General features: G+C 47.8%; 1 long non-coding RNA gene across 2 annotated transcripts; it reads right to left on the bottom strand.

The window, feature by feature from the left end:
• Positions 1 to 1,312: 1,312 nt before the first annotated feature.
• On the bottom strand, positions 1,313 to 18,472 carry LOC120945465. 2 transcript variants are annotated; one of them, XR_005750586.1, is made up of 3 exons: positions 18,291 to 18,472; positions 1,637 to 1,746; positions 1,313 to 1,549 (listed from the first exon to the last, which is right to left on the bottom strand). It is a non-coding gene; the product is annotated as an uncharacterized LOC120945465 (long non-coding RNA). The 2 variants fall into 2 exon arrangements; XR_005750587.1 differs by having other exon boundaries at positions 18,299 to 18,472.
• Between the last annotated feature and the right edge of the window lies 1 nt (position 18,473).

Raw genomic sequence — 18,473 nt, 5'->3', positions numbered from 1 at the left:
TTGAACACTGCTGAGTGACATTCTCGATTCCTTGGATATCTTATTATATCCCTTACCTGTTTTATACAGTTAAACTACCTTTTCCAGCAGATCCTTTGACAAAATACGGTATATCCAAATAACATGCCCAAGCTCATCTCTTTACCACACAGTCACAAAAGCAAGAGAATTCTTGTTGGGCCGTGTATTAGTGATCGGGAAAACACATTTGGACCAAATTTTAATGGTTCAAAGAATGTCAGGCAAAATGGTCGGCCCTTACGCATGTGCACTTAATCAAATCTGGCCATCTTTGAAAAAAGTTTGGACACCCCTGCTTTAAAGGGGTTGACCAAAGTATTACACCCATAGAGAGGGGATGTGATTATTCCAAAAAGTCCTCCACCTTTTGTTAATGGCAGCCCAAAAACGGCCAGCAAATGGGCATTTTGTTGCACGCCAAAAAACAAGCCATTTGTTAGTTGCAAAACAACAAACAAGACAAAATGCAAGAAAAACTCACAAAGCTCAATGTCAGAAAAAGTCCTAGAGCTTATTTTGGAGCTTTTGTCACGTGTAGATGAATGAATGAGCTGTCCTATGCTGTTGTACAAAAAAATGCAACAAAAAAGTGTGGAAAAATGCACGCCAAACGCAACTTGGTGGACTGAATACAGCCTAAGAGCACTCTGAGGTTCCTTCTCGGCTTTGAGGTTTCTTATAACACTGCTGAGGGGAAGTCTGGGACAATGTCTCCTTCTTGTGTTGGGCACCACTGTATCTGGTGTCCTGGTAGAAGTCTGGTGAGTTTGAATGAAGGGACAAGAGTTTCTATGGGAGGTGAGGGGTTGCTGAGGGATGTAGGATTTTTGCTGGGGATAGGGGCTTTGCTAGGGAAGATAGAGAAAAGTTTTTTTTTTAAAGGGGGGGGGGGGAATCTTTTTTTGGTGGATAGAGGAAGTTGGGGAGGGAGGTTGGGTGAGAGGAGATGTGTCCTTGTAGGGAAAATTGCCTATTTATTGTCCACATATTTGCCCAATTATACATTTGTTGTCCATATATGGTCATGATTGTCCTTTTGTTATCCGCATGGTGTTAAGATTGCTTGCATGTTGTCCGCAAATTGTCATGATTGCCCATTTGTTAGATATTTACATACATAGTTTAAAAGTTACACAATATAATGGGTCAGTGCCAGATGAAAAATCAGTATGGGGTACCACATACCTATATAGAACTCAATATGAAGAAGTGTGGAAGCATATGGACTTTATCAGTACCCCATGGACTTCACAAACAAGAAAAAATATAACATTTACAAAACTTTATTATGTAAAATATGTGATTACAACCATACATGTGATTTAAAAAAAAATTCTCCATCATCAAGGCAGGAAGAATCCCCTACACATACATGCATAAATATGTAGACTGAACCATAGTCCAGAAGAAGACTACATATGAAATAAACCATACATCTAACAATGATGTGTTGACAATAGGAGGATCTCCTCCACTTGTTTCACGAATAGTGTCCGTTTCTTCAGGAGAAGGGGCATCAATTTTATTTCTAGATAAAAAAACACAAATAAGTAAATAAATTCACAGTGATAATACCAATAAAAGTTATACATATATCTACAATAACTGAACCTACCTGAACACAGAGGAGATAAGAGAGAAACCTCAACATCATCCCTGGAGTGAGTATTGGAGCATATATTTAAAGAGGAAAGGTGGAGTCCAACTGTGACAATGTTATCCATCCTTACAGATAGAAAAGAAAAAGAAACAAAAAGGAAACAAAAGAACAATTAGAGTCCCCAATCAGGGCTAGTACTCCATCTGTTAGCTAGATCAACAAACAGTTCAGACTACAGGAATGGAACCCAACCTATTTAATATTTATACATCCAGGGACTAATTAGACTAAAGATGGGAATGGGTTATTCTAGAACACAAGTGTGCTCTGATTGACAATTCAAGTCCACTTAGTGCAGTCTGCTCACATAATTTGTAATAAAAACATCTTTGCCATTCTGAAGCTTCCCTCCAACCACTTTGCATATTATTTTATATATACTGTGATTCTGTACTTGCCAAATATGCTGCAGAAATCTCCCTCCACTAAGTCTGGCTGCATCAATTTTAACTGTGGGCAGCTGAATCTGCTGCCTGTTCACTTCCTGGATTTACACAGACATACGCAGAGACACACCTCTAGCTCTGCAGCTCTCGTTGGTCCTCTTATGACTCACCCCCTCCCTTTCTGGCATACTCTCACGAGAGTGAGAGAGAGCGCTGTGCATGATGTCATAAGCCTAGGCTTTTTACCAGACAAGAAACAGGACGTGGGCTGTATAAGGTATACTGTATACTGGCAGGAAAAAAAAATTTACTATTCAAAGTTAAAACAACAAGGGAAGAAGATTTAATAGATGGAAAGTTAAAAAAAATACTGAAGTTGCACTTTAAGAAGAAAGGGAGAGAAAGTAAACCCTAAAAGTAAAAGCCATACAAAAAAACATAAATAAACTACGGTAAATAAAGCAGCAAGATAACTCAAATCACTCATCTGCCCAAATAAAGTTAAAATACATACAGTTGAACCTCGGATTACGATCATAATCCGTTCCAGGAGTATGCTCGTAATCCAAAGTACTCGCATATCAAAGCGAGTTTTCCCATTGAAGTCAATGGAAATGAAAATAATTAGTTCCGCTTTGACTTCAATGTGATGCAATACCGAATGCGGCCAGAGGTGGAGGGGCGCCAGAGAGCACCGAAAACGTCCGAAAAGGCCTGAGGACACTTCGGCTTGTTTCCTGCGCCTCCGTACCTCAGGCCAAATGAGGTACTGCAGGCCAATGTTCGGCTTTTCTCTGCTCCTGCACCCCCGTACCTCAGGCCAAATGAGGTACTGCAGGCCTATTTTCGGCTCTGCTCAGCTTCTGCGCCCCTGAACCTCAGGCCAAATGAGGTACTGCAGGCCTATTTAGCTTGAATTCTGCTTGTCTCGCGGGTCAACACTCGCAAACGGAGTCAGAATTAAAAAAAAAAGTTGCTTGCAAATCAAAACGCTCTCAAACCAAGTTACTCTTAAACCGTGGTTCCACTATACTGATATATGTTGGTGCCAGCTTCCAATTGAATCTTGCTGTTTGGTAGATAGACACCAGTGAGGCACAATGTGTTAAACTTTGCCTCATAGATGGCCAAAAAGAATAAGGCAGCCACTTCAGAACTGTGTACTAAATCACACAAAGCAGAAAGCAAACCTGCATGTAACACACTCTCAAACAGAAAGCAAGAAGGCTCAATTGGCAAGCACAAGTAAAGAAGGCACATGTTGATGTTCTCGTGTCTAACAGACATGCTGCAAGTCAAATTGGGAAAAAACACTCCACATAAATACACCAGGGGGACCCTGCTAAGCAAGCTCCCGGATCAGTCTCACTCAATAAAAACAGCCCCTGCCACTTGTATCTATGCCAGCATCCACGGCTGGCAGATGATGTCACCCAGCCCTCCAAAACACACACACGCGCACATGCATGGTACCACCAGGGCAGCCGTTATGAAAAAAAGGGGAAGATTGCCCCCTTTTCTCCAAGAATAAAATTGATGTACCTTATCCTCCAGAGGAAGCAGACGCTATAACCGCAAAACATGTTGAGAATCTAAAAGACAACAGGAGATCCCCCTAATTATTGTTGACACATTATTGTTAGATTTATGTCTAAAGAATAGTCTTCTTTTTGCATTATGGTTCAGTCTATATAATTATGCATACAAAATGCTTGACACAGCACCCCAGTATAACAGGAAAAGTAAAACAAAGCACACATATCACATATAAGATCATAGTTGTCAGGTCACCTGGGGTCAGGTGACAAATGCACGCCGTTGGGGTCAGGAGTGCAACGCTAAGGTAGTGAACCTTATGGCTGACTGCTGCGGATGGAGCTCTGGGTGGTTCAGGAAAGCAGGTACTCTGGAGCACCGACACGGATCACATTGGGAGCTAGAGCATGAGATTCCCCAGGGCATGGAATCTAAGAGCCAGCAGGTGTTCACCAGAGCTCCTAGTGGTGGGGATGGACTTCGCTGCAATTGGCTCCAGGTCACGGCCCCCAGGGTCTCCCAGCTCACGCTCACCGTAGGCTACTGAAGGATAGAAAGGAAGCAGCAGACCGGGACAACAAGGGATAGTCAGGAGATAAGCCAAAATGTCAGGACAAGGAGCAAGATAGGGGTAGTCAAAGAACACACCAAAGGTCAGGGTATGAAGCAGACAAGGATAGTCACGAACAAGCCAAGGATGGTAAACTGAACCAGATGTAGAGCACACAGCAAAAAGCACACAGAAAGCCAAACACACAATATTGCTCAGGCAAGGCAGGCTTGGAGAGCACAGTGTTAAATAGTGTATCCTGTAGAGCAGGGGTCTCCAAACTTTTTACTTCGAGGGCCACATTCTATATTTTACACATATTCGCGGGCCGGAAACATAATTTATAAATAAATCCACAGTAGAAGAAGAATAGAATAGAATTTGACTTACTGCTGACAGCAGGATTGGATGGTGCTCCTATATTCTTTGCTGGCACCTAAACGCTGGAGCATCATGCAGCGGGGCTAAACTTCCAGCGTGCATGAGGCTTTACATCCGTGTCACCATCATCTGTGTCCCCATCAGTCTTCCCATTCATCTGTGTCCCCATCCATCTGTGTCCCCATCCACCTGTGTCCCCATCAGTCTCCCCATTCATCTGTGTCCCCATCAGTCTCCCCATCCATCTGTGTCCCCATCCACCTGTGTCCCCATCAGTCTCCCCATCCTTCTGTGTCCCCATCCACCTGTGTCCCCATCAGTCTCCCCATCCTTCTGTGTCCCCATCCACCTGTGTCCCCATCAGTCTCCCCATTCATCTGTGTCCCCATCAGTGTCCCCATCCATCTGTGTCCCCATCAGTGTCCCCATCCACCTGTGTCCCCATCCACCTGTGTCACCATCAGTCTCCCCATCCATCTGTGTCCCCATCAGTGTCCCCATCAGTGTCCCCATCCACCTGTGTCCCCATCCACCTGTGTCCCCATCCACCTGTGTCACCATCAGTCTCCCCATCCATCTGTGTCCCCATCCATCTGTGTCCCCATCCACCTGTGTCCCCATCAGTCTCCCCATTCATCTGTGTCCCCATCAGTGTCCCCATCAGTGTCCCCATCCATCTGTGTCCCCATCCATCTGTGTCCCCATCCATCTGTGTCCCCATCAGTCTCCCCATCCATCTGTGTCCCCATCCACCTGTGTCCCCATCAGTCTCCCCATTCATCTGTGTCCCCATCAGTGTCCCCATCCATCTGTGTCCCCATTCATCTGTGTCCCCATCAGTGTCCCCATCCATCTGTGTCCCCATTCATCAGTGTCCCCATCCACCTGTGTCCCCATCCACCTGTGTCCCCATCATCTGTGTCCCCATCAGTCTCCCCATCTATCTGTGTCACCATCACCTGTGTCCCCATCAGTCTCCCCATCCATCTGTGTCCCCATCCATCTGTGTCCCCATCCACCTGTGTCCCCATCAGTCTCCCCATTCATCTGTGTCCCCATCAGTCTCCCCATCCATCTGTGTCCCCATCCACCTGTGTCCCCATCAGTCTCCCCATCCTTCTGTGTCCCCATCCACCTGTGTCCCCATCAGTCTCCCCATCCTTCTGTGTCCCCATCCACCTGTGTCCCCATCAGTCTCCCCATTCATCTGTGTCCCCATCAGTGTCCCCATCCATCTGTGTCCCCATCAGTGTCCCCATCCACCTGTGTCCCCATCCACCTGTGTCCCCATCCACCTGTGTCACCATCAGTCTCCCCATCCATCTGTGTCCCCATCAGTGTCCCCATCAGTGTCCCCATCCACCTGTGTCCCCATCCACCTGTGTCCCCATCCACCTGTGTCACCATCAGTCTCCCCATCCATCTGTGTCCCCATCCATCTGTGTCCCCATCCACCTGTGTCCCCATCAGTCTCCCCATTCATCTGTGTCCCCATCAGTGTCCCCATCAGTGTCCCCATCCATCTGTGTCCCCATCCATCTGTGTCCCCATCCATCTGTGTCCCCATCAGTCTCCCCATCCATCTGTGTCCCCATCCACCTGTGTCCCCATCAGTCTCCCCATTCATCTGTGTCCCCATCAGTGTCCCCATCCATCTGTGTCCCCATTCATCTGTGTCCCCATCAGTGTCCCCATCCATCTGTGTCCCCATTCATCAGTGTCCCCATCCACCTGTGTCCCCATCCACCTGTGTCCCCATCATCTGTGTCCCCATCAGTCTCCCCATCTATCTGTGTCACCATCACCTGTGTCCCCATCAGTCTCCCCATCCATCTGTGTCCCCATCCATCTGTGTCCCCATCCACCTGTGTCCCCATCAGTCTCCCCATTCATCTGTGTCCCCATCAGTCTCCCCATCCATCTGTGTCCCCATCCACCTGTGTCCCCATCAGTCTCCCCATCCTTCTGTGTCCCCATCCACCTGTGTCCCCATCAGTCTCCCCATCCTTCTGTGTCCCCATCCACCTGTGTCCCCATCAGTCTCCCCATTCATCTGTGTCCCCATCAGTGTCCCCATCCATCTGTGTCCCCATCAGTGTCCCCATCCACCTGTGTCCCCATCCACCTGTGTCCCCATCCACCTGTGTCACCATCAGTCTCCCCATCCATCTGTGTCCCCATCAGTGTCCCCATCAGTGTCCCCATCCACCTGTGTCCCCATCCACCTGTGTCCCCATCCACCTGTGTCACCATCAGTCTCCCCATCCATCTGTGTCCCCATCCATCTGTGTCCCCATCCACCTGTGTCCCCATCAGTCTCCCCATTCATCTGTGTCCCCATCAGTGTCCCCATCCATCTGTGTCCCCATCCATCTGTGTCCCCATCCATCTGTGTCCCCATCAGTCTCCCCATCCATCTGTGTCCCCATCCACCTGTGTCCCCATCAGTCTCCCCATTCATCTGTGTCCCCATCAGTGTCCCCATCCATCTGTGTCCCCATTCATCTGTGTCCCCATCAGTGTCCCCATCCATCTGTGTCCCCATTCATCAGTGTCCCCATCCACCTGTGTCCCCATCCACCTGTGTCCCCATCATCTGTGTCCCCATCAGTCTCCCCATCTATCTGTGTCACCATCACCTGTGTCCCCATCAGTCTCCCCATCCATCTGTGTCCCCATCCATCTGTGTCCCCATCCACCTGTGTCCCCATCAGTCTCCCCATTCATCTGTGTCCCCATCAGTCTCCCCATCCTTCTGTGTCCCCATCCACCTGTGTCCCCATCAGTCTCCCCATCCTTCTGTGTCCCCATCCACCTGTGTCCCCATCAGTCTCCCCATTCATCTGTGTCCCCATCAGTGTCCCCATCCATCTGTGTCCCCATCAGTGTCCCCATCCACCTGTGTCCCCATCCACCTGTGTCCCCATCCACCTGTGTCACCATCAGTCTCCCCATCCATCTGTGTCCCCATCAGTGTCCCCATCAGTGTCCCCATCCACCTGTGTCCCCATCCACCTGTGTCCCCATCCACCTGTGTCACCATCAGTCTCCCCATCCATCTGTGTCCCCATCCATCTGTGTCCCCATCCACCTGTGTCCCCATCAGTCTCCCCATTCATCTGTGTCCCCATCAGTGTCCCCATCAGTGTCCCCATCCATCTGTGTCCCCATCCATCTGTGTCCCCATCCATCTGTGTCCCCATCAGTCTCCCCATCCATCTGTGTCCCCATCCACCTGTGTCCCCATCAGTCTCCCCATTCATCTGTGTCCCCATCAGTCTCCCCATCCTTCTGTGTCCCCATCCACCTGTGTCCCCATCAGTCTCCCCATCCTTCTGTGTCCCCATCCACCTGTGTCCCCATCAGTCTCCCCATTCATCTGTGTCCCCATCCATCTGTGTCCCCATCAGTGTCCCCATCCACCTGTGTCCCCATCCACCTGTGTCCCCATCCACCTGTGTCACCATCAGTCTCCCCATCCATCTGTGTCCCCATCAGTGTCCCCATCAGTGTCCCCATCCACCTGTGTCCCCATCCACCTGTGTCCCCATCCACCTGTGTCACCATCAGTCTCCCCATCCATCTGTGTCCCCATCCATCTGTGTCCCCATCCACCTGTGTCCCCATCAGTCTCCCCATTCATCTGTGTCCCCATCAGTGTCCCCATCAGTGTCCCCATCCATCTGTGTCCCCATCCATCTGTGTCCCCATCCATCTGTGTCCCCATCAGTCTCCCCATCCATCTGTGTCCCCATCCACCTGTGTCCCCATCAGTCTCCCCATTCATCTGTGTCCCCATCAGTGTCCCCATCCATCTGTGTCCCCATTCATCTGTGTCCCCATCAGTGTCCCCATCCATCTGTGTCCCCATTCATCAGTGTCCCCATCCACCTGTGTCCCCATCCACCTGTGTCCCCATCATCTGTGTCCCCATCAGTCTCCCCATCTATCTGTGTCACCATCACCTGTGTCCCCATCAGTCTCCCCATCCATCTGTGTCCCCATCCACCTGTGTCCCCATCAGTCTCCCCATTCATCTGTGTCCCCATCCATCTGTGTCCCCATTCATCTGTGTCCCCATCCATCTGTGTCCCCATTCATCTGTGTCCCCATCAGTGTCCCCATCCACCTGTGTCCCCATCCACCTGTGTCCCCATCAGTCTCCCCATCTATCTGTGTCACCATCATCTGTGTCCCCATCAGTCTCCCCATTCATCTGTGTCCCCATCACTCATCAGGCTATCCCCACAAATTGGTGTCCCCATTAGAGCCCCCCCCATCATTTATCCGAGTCTCCCTGCACATTTGTGTCCCCATCACAGCCCACCCCCGCCTGCATATTTGTGTCACCATTAGAGCCATCAGCCCCCCTCCTCACATGTTTGTGTCCCCATAAGAGCCACCAGCACCCCCACATTTGTGTCCCCATCAAACCCCACAGATATTTGTGTCCCCATCAGAATCATCAGCCCCCCACATTTGTGTCCCCACAGATATTTGTGTCCCCATCAGAGTCCTCCCCCCCCCCCCCCATATTTATGTCCCATCAGTCATCAGCCCCCCCCCACATTTATGTCCCCATCAGTCATCAGCCCCCCCCCCACATGTATGTCCCCATCAGAGTCATAAGCCCCCCAAAATGTGTGTCCCCATCAGTCTACAACCCCCCCTCCACGTGTGTCCCCAGCAGAGTCATCAGCCCCCCAAAATTTGTGTCCAAATCGGTCTGAAAAACCCCCTCCACGTGTGTCCCCATCAGAGTCATCAGCCCCCAGATGTTTGTGCCCCATCAGCGCCATTCAACCCACCCCCACTCAAGTGTATCAGCCCCCCTCCTTGCATGTGTCCAGCGCGTCTCCACTCTCCGTCACTGGCTGTGCAGACCTGCTGCATCTCCCGACTCCCGCCCCGCTGGTATTGCACACTCGCTACTGGTTAACAGCGAGGCGGGAGGCGGGAGCAGGGAGGCGGCAACGAGTCTGCCCTAAACACCTTATTGGCTGCTGGGATGCTGTGGTCCCAGCAGCCAACACACACAGTGAGATGCCGGGAGGGATTGCGGGACCTGCGCTGCATATTGCCTGGGGCGAATATGCAGCGCAGATTCCTGAACTAACAGGTGGACTAAGGAGTCACGCTGCGGGCCGGAAGAAATGGCCTGGCGGGCCGGATGTGGCCCGCGGGCCGTAGTTTGGAGACCCCTGCTGTAGAGGCTAGGGTGGAGCCACAAAGACGGAAGATTACTTAACCATGCAGGTGTGAGAGGGTAGACCCTGAGGCTGATACACAACCAGAGGTAAGCAGACAGGGCATGAAAGTATTACTGCAGATTCATGACGATAGTAAATTTCATCCAATATACAGTACCTTGACACGGTATTAAGGGGTTGATTTACTAAAGGCAAATACACTTTGCAAAGTGCAGTTAATCTAGAGCTTAGTAAATGAGGTAAAGCTTTACTTTGCAAACAATACCCAATCACATGCAAGGGAAATAAATAAGTAAACGTTTGGCTGCACTTGGATGATGGTAGTCAAAAGAGCTTATGCTCATTTACTAAGCTCTTGAGCAGCTGCTCTTGCAGAGTACAATCGCATGTTCAACATGGGGACATGGTGCTTTGAGGGGTCACAGACCCCCAAAGCATCCTCCCCATGTTGAGGGCATGTAGCCTGGTACGGTTCAGGAGGGGGGGGCGCTCTCTCATCCCCCCTCTTTTCCTGCAGCCTGCCAGGTTGCGTGCTCGGATAAATGGTCTGGTATGGATTTTTGGGGGGAACTCCACGCCATTTTTTTTTTAATGAGGAAACATAGGCACAGCTTAAACTAAATAGTGGGAGTGGCTTAATGGGGGGTGTGGTTAGTCTAAGATAAAATAGGGATGGAGGGAGAAGGAACAAGGAGTGAGAAAGAAAGGGATACAGAGAGAAAAAGGGAGAGGATCAGAGAGTTTGCGGGGATGATACAAGAAACAAGATACGGTAAGAGCGGTAAGAATGTAGAATTCTCTTCCACAAGCAGTGGTTTCAGCAGAAAGCATAGATCATTTAAAGTGGGATTCCACACACAATTTTTTTTTTTAAGTCAGCAGCTACTAACACTGTAGCTTCTGACTTTTAATAAGGACACTTACCTGTCCTAGGCGCCCTCAATGATGACGGCGATCGCTCGGAACTGGCTCCTCCATCCTGACTAAGCCTTACGGCTTCACTGCTCGTTTTCTACTGCGCATGCGCGACTCACACGGCACTTTGTGAATGGGCGGCTGCCTTCTGGGATACAAACAGTTCCCAGAAGGCAGCGCTCCCCATTCACCAGAAGACACTGCGACGGAGGACGAGGAAGAAGACTACCAGGGTGGAGGAAGAGGCAGAAGAGCTAGTTCCGCATAAAAACAGCCCTTTCTGGTGAGTATAATTTTTTTTGGGGGTTAAAAAAAACCCAAATCAGGTTATAACTGCACTTTAAAAAAACTATTAGGCACCTAAACGACCACAACATACAGGGATATACAATGTAATATTGATATAAAAGCTGGGTGTCTAGTGTGTTCCTGCACCTTTTTAAGGAGGGTTTGGCTCTCCCCTGTCATCTGCCCTTCGTCTATCCAACATAATACATGTGCTCCCACTCTGGAGACTCTCCGAATTTAGAGTTCGGGTCTGCAGTATACAGGGTGCCCTGGCGGGACCTGCAGCTTACACATGTATTTGCAAATATGTGCAACTAAACACCTGTTTTTAACGCATACTGTTAGACAGGTTAATTCGGTTGGTCGTAGGCTGGTTGGTAAGTTGAGCTTGGAAATGTTTTGGTGTTATTTGACACTTTTTCATCCTTAGCAACTATATAACTATGTAAGTGTGTGGAGATGGTCAAAATGTGTGCAGAGAATGAGAGTGAGCGGACATGGTACAGGAGTGGGTGAGAGGATGCAGACATGGTACAGAACTTTATGTGCACCTCCAACACAGCGCTCTGTACCCCCCTTCCCTCAACACACAGAACATCCAGCAGATCATCCCCCCAGGCATGGCCACTCACCTGTAGCATCCCCCCCTGCACCCCTGTCTGTAAGCTCACTGAGAATTGAGGGGGGGGGGAGAGCTCTGTGGTGCTCGTGGGATCTCTATGCGGCTAGCAGGTCTCTTCCTTGTGTACAGTAGAGAGGGGAGGGGTGCCTGACCCTGGCAGCTAATCGGCTGCAGTGTACAAGTGAATTGCTCTGCTTGTACACGGAGAGAAGCCGATTAGCTGCCCGGGTTAGAGGCCCCTACCCTCTCCACTCTATACAGGCATACCCCACTTTTAAGTACACAATGGGGTTTATTTACTAAAGCTGGAAAGTGCAAAACCAGGCTCACTTCTGCATAAAAACCAATGAGCTTCCAGGTTTTATTACCAAGCTTAATTGAACAAGCTGGGGTTAGAAGCTCATTGGTTTCTATGCAGAAGTGAGCCTGATTTTGCACTTTCCAGCTTTAGTAAATAAACCCCATTGTGTACTTAAAAACGAGGTATGCCTGTAATTACATAGTAGGTGAGGTTGAAAAAAGACACAAGTCCATCAAGTTCAACCTATGTGTGAAGAGACCTGCTAGACACATGGAGATCCCCCCCGCAGCCATTTTTTCATAGCTGGGCGCTGCAGCCGGTGGTCCACCGGTGATGGCTTGCCGGGACAACGCCAATTTCCCGTGATTTTTCCTGGGACACGGACAGACCGGGACAAGGGTCTGAATCCCATAAATGTCCCAGGAAAATTGGGACTGTTGGCAGCTATGGTGTTGTTGAATGCTGACAGTGGGACTCCTCCACTGTTAGAATACAATGATCAGTGCTGCAGTCAATTGACTGCAGCACTGACTAAACTGAAATTTTCCAACAAGCCCGTTTATAGTGAAGTCGATCATTAGATCGACCTTTAATTTAAATTTGAGTAATCCTGGCTGAAAAGGCTGAAGTTCGATTAATCTATCACCAGCTTTAGCCATCATGCACACTGGGCATAAAGAATGTTGCTTATACAGACTTTGGGCATTTTTTTTTCTTTCAGCCTGTAGAAGCAACTTTATGTTAGCCTATGTGCACATTTGGGCAATTACTGACATATCTATAGAGAAGCGTATACAGGCTGAAAAAAACAAAAAACAATGAGAGGCTGGCAGCTACCACAGTAAATGACTGGCCCTGGACACAGGTTGTCCATTGCAGTTGAAAGTTCTTTTGGAGAGATCCCCACCCTTCCTATCTGATGAAATGACCAGCAGGACAGAACAGGAAATGAGGGGAAATCTCTCAAACCAACACACACACAGAAAAAATGTTTTTTAAGTTACTTAGGGGATGGCAGAACCTCTGTCAGCTTCCTATTGTCTATTTTACTGTTGCAGATGTCCCCTGGGCAGCTATCACAAATGTTGGGGCCCCTTACACAGCTTTAGGCAGGGCCCCCCTGGAGCAGAGAATCGGGGGGGCTGACAAAAAAACAGGTGTAATCTCTTCTCCTGACGCAAGGTAATAAACAGGGGGGTGGGGTGTCAGGCCACTTGAAGGTAGGGTTGCCACCTCATCCCTTTAAAACAGAACACATATGAATTACACAGGTTCTGAGGCTAATTTAATTTAGATAAGGCTCCTGTGTAATTCATATGTGTTCTGTTTTAAAGGGATGAGGTGGCAACCCTACTTGAAGGTGTAATGCAAAAAAAAAAATGTGATATTAAAAATAAAAAAAAACAGGAGGGGGGCAGGCCGGCATGTAAGGGGCCCTGAGGGCATTACAGGTGTAATGCAAAAAATGAATGGATGACCTTGTTTCAAGTCATCCATTGTGTTGCTAGCTGTGACTGGTCACAGCGATCACATGGTACAGACTGGGCCAATTGCAGCTCATCTGTGCCATGTGATCAGCTGTGGCCAATCACAGATATTCACAACAAAACAAACTGAATTAATACATTTTATTCAGTAAAATGCTTGCTTATAGCAAAGAAATGTGTTGCTATATAAGCCAATGGTCTCCAAACTGCGGCACGGGGCCCAAATTTGGCCCTTTGTTTGTCATTATCTTGGCCTTGGGGCACTATTCTTCCCTCTGATAAAAAAGCACTAATTACCCCACTAACACCATCATTGGGGCACAATTGCTGCCACTGACCCCAACAATGGACCATTATTCCTCCCATTGACACCTAGGATGGTGCACTATTCTTCCCACTAGCACCAGGGATGGGGCCCTATTCCCCTATTCCTCCCACTAACACCAACAATAGGCCACTATTCCTCCCACTTGCGCCAATGATGGGGCACTATTTCTCCCATTGACACCAACATTGGAGCACTATTCCTCTCACTGACACCCATACTGGGACACTATTCCTCTCATTGACCAACACTGGGGCACTATTCCTCCCACTGACACCAAAGCTTGGACTCTTATCCTCCCACTAACACCAACAATGGGACACTATTCCTCCCCCCAATATCAAAGATAGAGCACTGTTTACTCACACGGAAAAAATACCGATCACTGCCCCAGGGTAGTACTATGTTACTATGGTAACATTTTTTGCTCCAGTCAAAGGGGGTTATTTATGAAAGACAAATCCACTTTGAACTACAAGTGCATAGTGCACTTAAAATTGCACTGAAAGTGCACTTGGAAGTGCAGTCACTGTAATTCTGGGAAGATCTGAAATGAGGGGAAGCTCTGCTGATTTGATCATCCAATCATATGCAAGCTAAAATGCAGTTTTTTTATTCACCTTGCATGTCCCCCTCGTATCTACAGCGACTGCACTTCCAAGTGCAATTTCAAGTGCACTTTGCACTTGTAGTGCAAAGTGGATTTGCCTTTTGTAAATAACCCCCAAAGTGTGTTTATATATATATATATATATATATATATATATATATATATAAAATTATCATAAAAAACAAATTACCCGTATTTGCCGGCATATAAGACGACTGGGCGTATAAGACGACCCCCTATTTTTCCAGGAAAAATTTTGGTTTTGGGATATACTCGCTGTATAACACTACCCCCTTCCTACTAGTCTTTCTGGAAGCTGAGGGGTAGCCAGAACAACCGCTGACAGAAACAGGCTTTTTTCAAATCTCACTGTGCCATTACTTGCCCATACTGTGCCATCTTTTGCCCCCACTGTGCCATCACTTGCCCCCACTGTGCCATCACTTGCCCCCACTGTGCCATCACTTGCCCTCCACTGTGCCATCACTTGCCCTCCACTGTGCCATCACTTGCCCTCCACTGTGCAATCGCTTGCCCTCCACTGTGCCATCACTTGCCCCCCACTGTGCCATCACTTGCTCCCCACTGTGCCATCACTTTCCCCCACTGTGCCATCACTTGCCCCCACTGTGCCATCACTTGCCCATACTGTGCCATCTTTTGCCCCCACTGTGCCATCACTTGCCCCCACTGTGCCATCACTTGCCCCCACTGTGCCATCACTTGGCCTCCACTGTGCCATCACTTGGCCTCCACTGTGCCATCACTTGGCCTCCACTGTGCCATCACTTGCCCATACTGTGCCATCTTTTGCCCCCACTGTGCCATCACTTGCCCCCACTGTGCCATCACTTGCCCTCCACTGTGCCATCACTTGCCCTCCACTGTGCCATCACTTGCCCTCCACTGTGCAATCGCTTGCCCTCCACTGTGCCATCACTTGCCCTCCACTGTGCCATCACTTGCCACCACTGTGCCATCACTGTGCCATCACTTGCCCCCACTGTGCCATCACTTTCCCCCCACTGTGCCATCACTCACTTGTAGTGCAAAGTGGATTTGCCTTTTGTAAATAACCCCCAAAGTGTGTTTATATATATATATATATATATATATATATATATATATATATATATATATATATATAAAAAATTATCATAAAAAACAAATTACCCGTATTTGCCGGCATATAAGACGACTGGGCGTATAAGACGACCCCCTATTTTTTGTATGCAGCGTTTTTGACTAGTGATAAGTGTTGCAAACCACAAATTAATAGAGAAAATAGAAAAAAATAAAAATAGAAAAAAGTAAATATGAAAATCCTCAGTACTAATTACAATTGTAAATCAAACGTGTATAATAGATACTATTATCTGTTGCATCTTGCATTATTTTTAGATTTTCCATTAGCTTTTATTTCTTTTATTATTCATTTATTATAGGGCTGTGGAAATTAAAGATTAATTCCTCGATTAATCGTTAATTCTTTTGACTGGTACTAGTGGTGCAACATATCGTAAATGATCCGTTAACCGAACGGGTCACCATATGCGGATCGGCACACCACGTGATCCGCGGAGCTTCGCTGCTGCCTCGCCTCGGACATAGAAAAGGCCACGGCTTCGGCCTAGCTCCTGGAGTGGCGGCCATCTTGATCCACCCGGCGGCGGCCTAGCTGAGCCTAGAGCAGCGCACTGACGTCATCACCCAGCCTCAACTGCTCATGTTCGGCCGGCTTCTATGGAAAGACTAAGCAAGCACTAATCTTCCTATACAGTGGGGAGATGTCTGTGCATTACAGTGGGGAGATGTCTGTGGATTACAGTGGGGGAGATGTCTGTGGATATAACAGTGGGGGAGATGTCTGTGGATATAACAGTGGGGTAGATGTCTGTGGATATTGCAGTGGGGAGATGTCTGTGGATATTGCAGTGGGGGAGATGTCTGTGGATATTACAGTGGGGGAGATTTCTGTGGATATTGCAGTGGGGGAGATGTCTGTGGATATTACAGTGGGGGAGATGTCTGTGGATATTGCAGTGGGGAGATGTCTGTGGATATTGCAGTGGGGGAGATGTCTGTGGATATAACAGTGGGGGAGATGTCTGTGGATATTGCAGTGGGGAGATGTCTGTGGATATTGCAGTGGGGGAGATGTCTGTGGATATTACAGTGGGGGAGATTTCTGTGGATATTGCAGTGGGGGAGATGTCTGTGGATATTACAGTGGGGGAGATGTCTGTGGATATTGCAGTGGGGAGATGTCTGTGGATATTGCAGTGGGGGAGATGTCTGTGGATATAACAGTGGGGGAGATGTCTGTGGATATTACAGTGGGGGAGATTTCTGTGGATATTGCAGTGGGGGAGATGTCTGTGGATATTGCAGTGGGGGAGATGTCTGTGGATATTGCAGTGGGGGAGATGTCTGTGGATATTGCAGTGGGGAGATGTCTGTGGCTATTACAGTGGGGACTATATATGGTGGTGGTCCGAAAAATGTATGTGCGTTTATAATTAATCGAAATTAGTTGATTAATCGATTTAAAAAAAATTGATTTAAAAAAAATTGATCGAACACGAAAATTTTAATCAGTAAGCACCCTAATTTATTATAATATTTTTTTGTTAGGGTAAGGGGTTCGAGTTCAGATTAGGTTAGGGTTAGGAGTTGGGGTTAGGGTTATTTATTATTATTTTATTTTTTGAAAGCCTAATGTTGAGTTTAGTGGCAATTTTTTTTAAAGCAAAAAAATTGCATTGAGGATGGAAGTTTATTGGCATTTGAAACGCCAAATGCTTGTAACAGCGTGCAAACGCATCTAAAGGCGGTAAATCGCGTTTTATTTAAGGGCGTATTCAATCGAGATACATTTCTGACCATTTACAATGTAAAAAAATGCTTCTAAAAAGCAAACGGATGTTTTTAACCGCCAGTCACTAGCTGTTAAAGGATCAGATGTGGCCCCGAACCTGGTCTTCTGGGGTCCCTCAGTGGCTGTCTCGGCTCCCCCGCAAGGACTCAACACCTTCATGTAAACAAGCTTGCATGGTGTTGAGTTATTGTGGGCACGCTCCCATGATACAGCGGCGGCCATAGCCGCCGACTGTATCACTCGGCCCGCCGCGCCGTGTCATTGGATGTGATTAAAAGCAGCGCCAGCCAATTGCTGCGCTGCTTTCAATCCATCCACTGTAGCCAATCAACGGCCAGGCTCAATGGCGAAGACTTTTAAAGGGGTTAGGTAAGTATAACGGGGGGCCTGTATTGTCGGATGTTTTTTCACCTTGGTGCGTAGAATGCATTAAGGTGAAAACACATTTATCTTTACAACCCCATTCAATTCCATGGTTCAGGAGAGGTTTCCAAACGTCCCGCGTATATGAAGCTGGGGTGCGATACAACTAGGAATCTGTATTTGGGTCAAATCTTTTATTTCATTGTGCATACATGTTAACTGACAACGTTTGTAAAATACATTTTAGCCTGTTTGTTCCTCAGTGTTCTTGCTTTCCTCCAACATAATTATTGAGGACGTAGTTCCCCTCCAGAGCTCCAGTTACACGAGTAATGCTGACAATTGTGTCCTATCAGCATAAAGGGAACATTGAGGCCTGGCAGACACAAACAAATTGTTGGACCAGTTGTACGAGGAAAGAATGGCTTGGAGCATTATAGTGTCACGCCGACCCTTCCCTTCCCTCACTGCTCTACTATCTTGTAGTAAACTGGAATGAACTGAATGGGAACTGGAAAACAAAAAGATACAAGAAAACACAGGACAATCCGAATAACGTGTCATATATAAGAACAACCCGACTTCTGAAACCGTATCACATCAAGTTTAAAGTTTCTAGGGGAACAATGTGTCTTTTAATACAAGTTTCACAATATATTAGATGTATATTACACATGGGGAGAATTGTGTAACCTTCTGAAAAGCTGAGTGAGAGAACAGCTACATTGATACATATCACACAAGCAGTGACCCTCACCATCACACCTTACGCTTACGGTGACGCTGCGAGTGACTGGTCATGAATAGGTTAACAAGGAGGCCTGCTAATCATCAGTGAACTTCTGGTCACGAAAAGGTTAATCCCCCCATCACTGAGTGAGTGTCCGGCAGGTGCACCGTGAAGAGACTCCGATATCGTCCCATCGGTAGCCCTACTATC

This window comes from Rana temporaria, chromosome 7 (assembly GCF_905171775.1).
Source record: "Rana temporaria chromosome 7, aRanTem1.1, whole genome shotgun sequence".
Taxonomy (NCBI): domain Eukaryota; kingdom Metazoa; phylum Chordata; class Amphibia; order Anura; family Ranidae; genus Rana; species Rana temporaria.
This window is presented reverse-complemented; position numbering and strand designations above follow the sequence as displayed.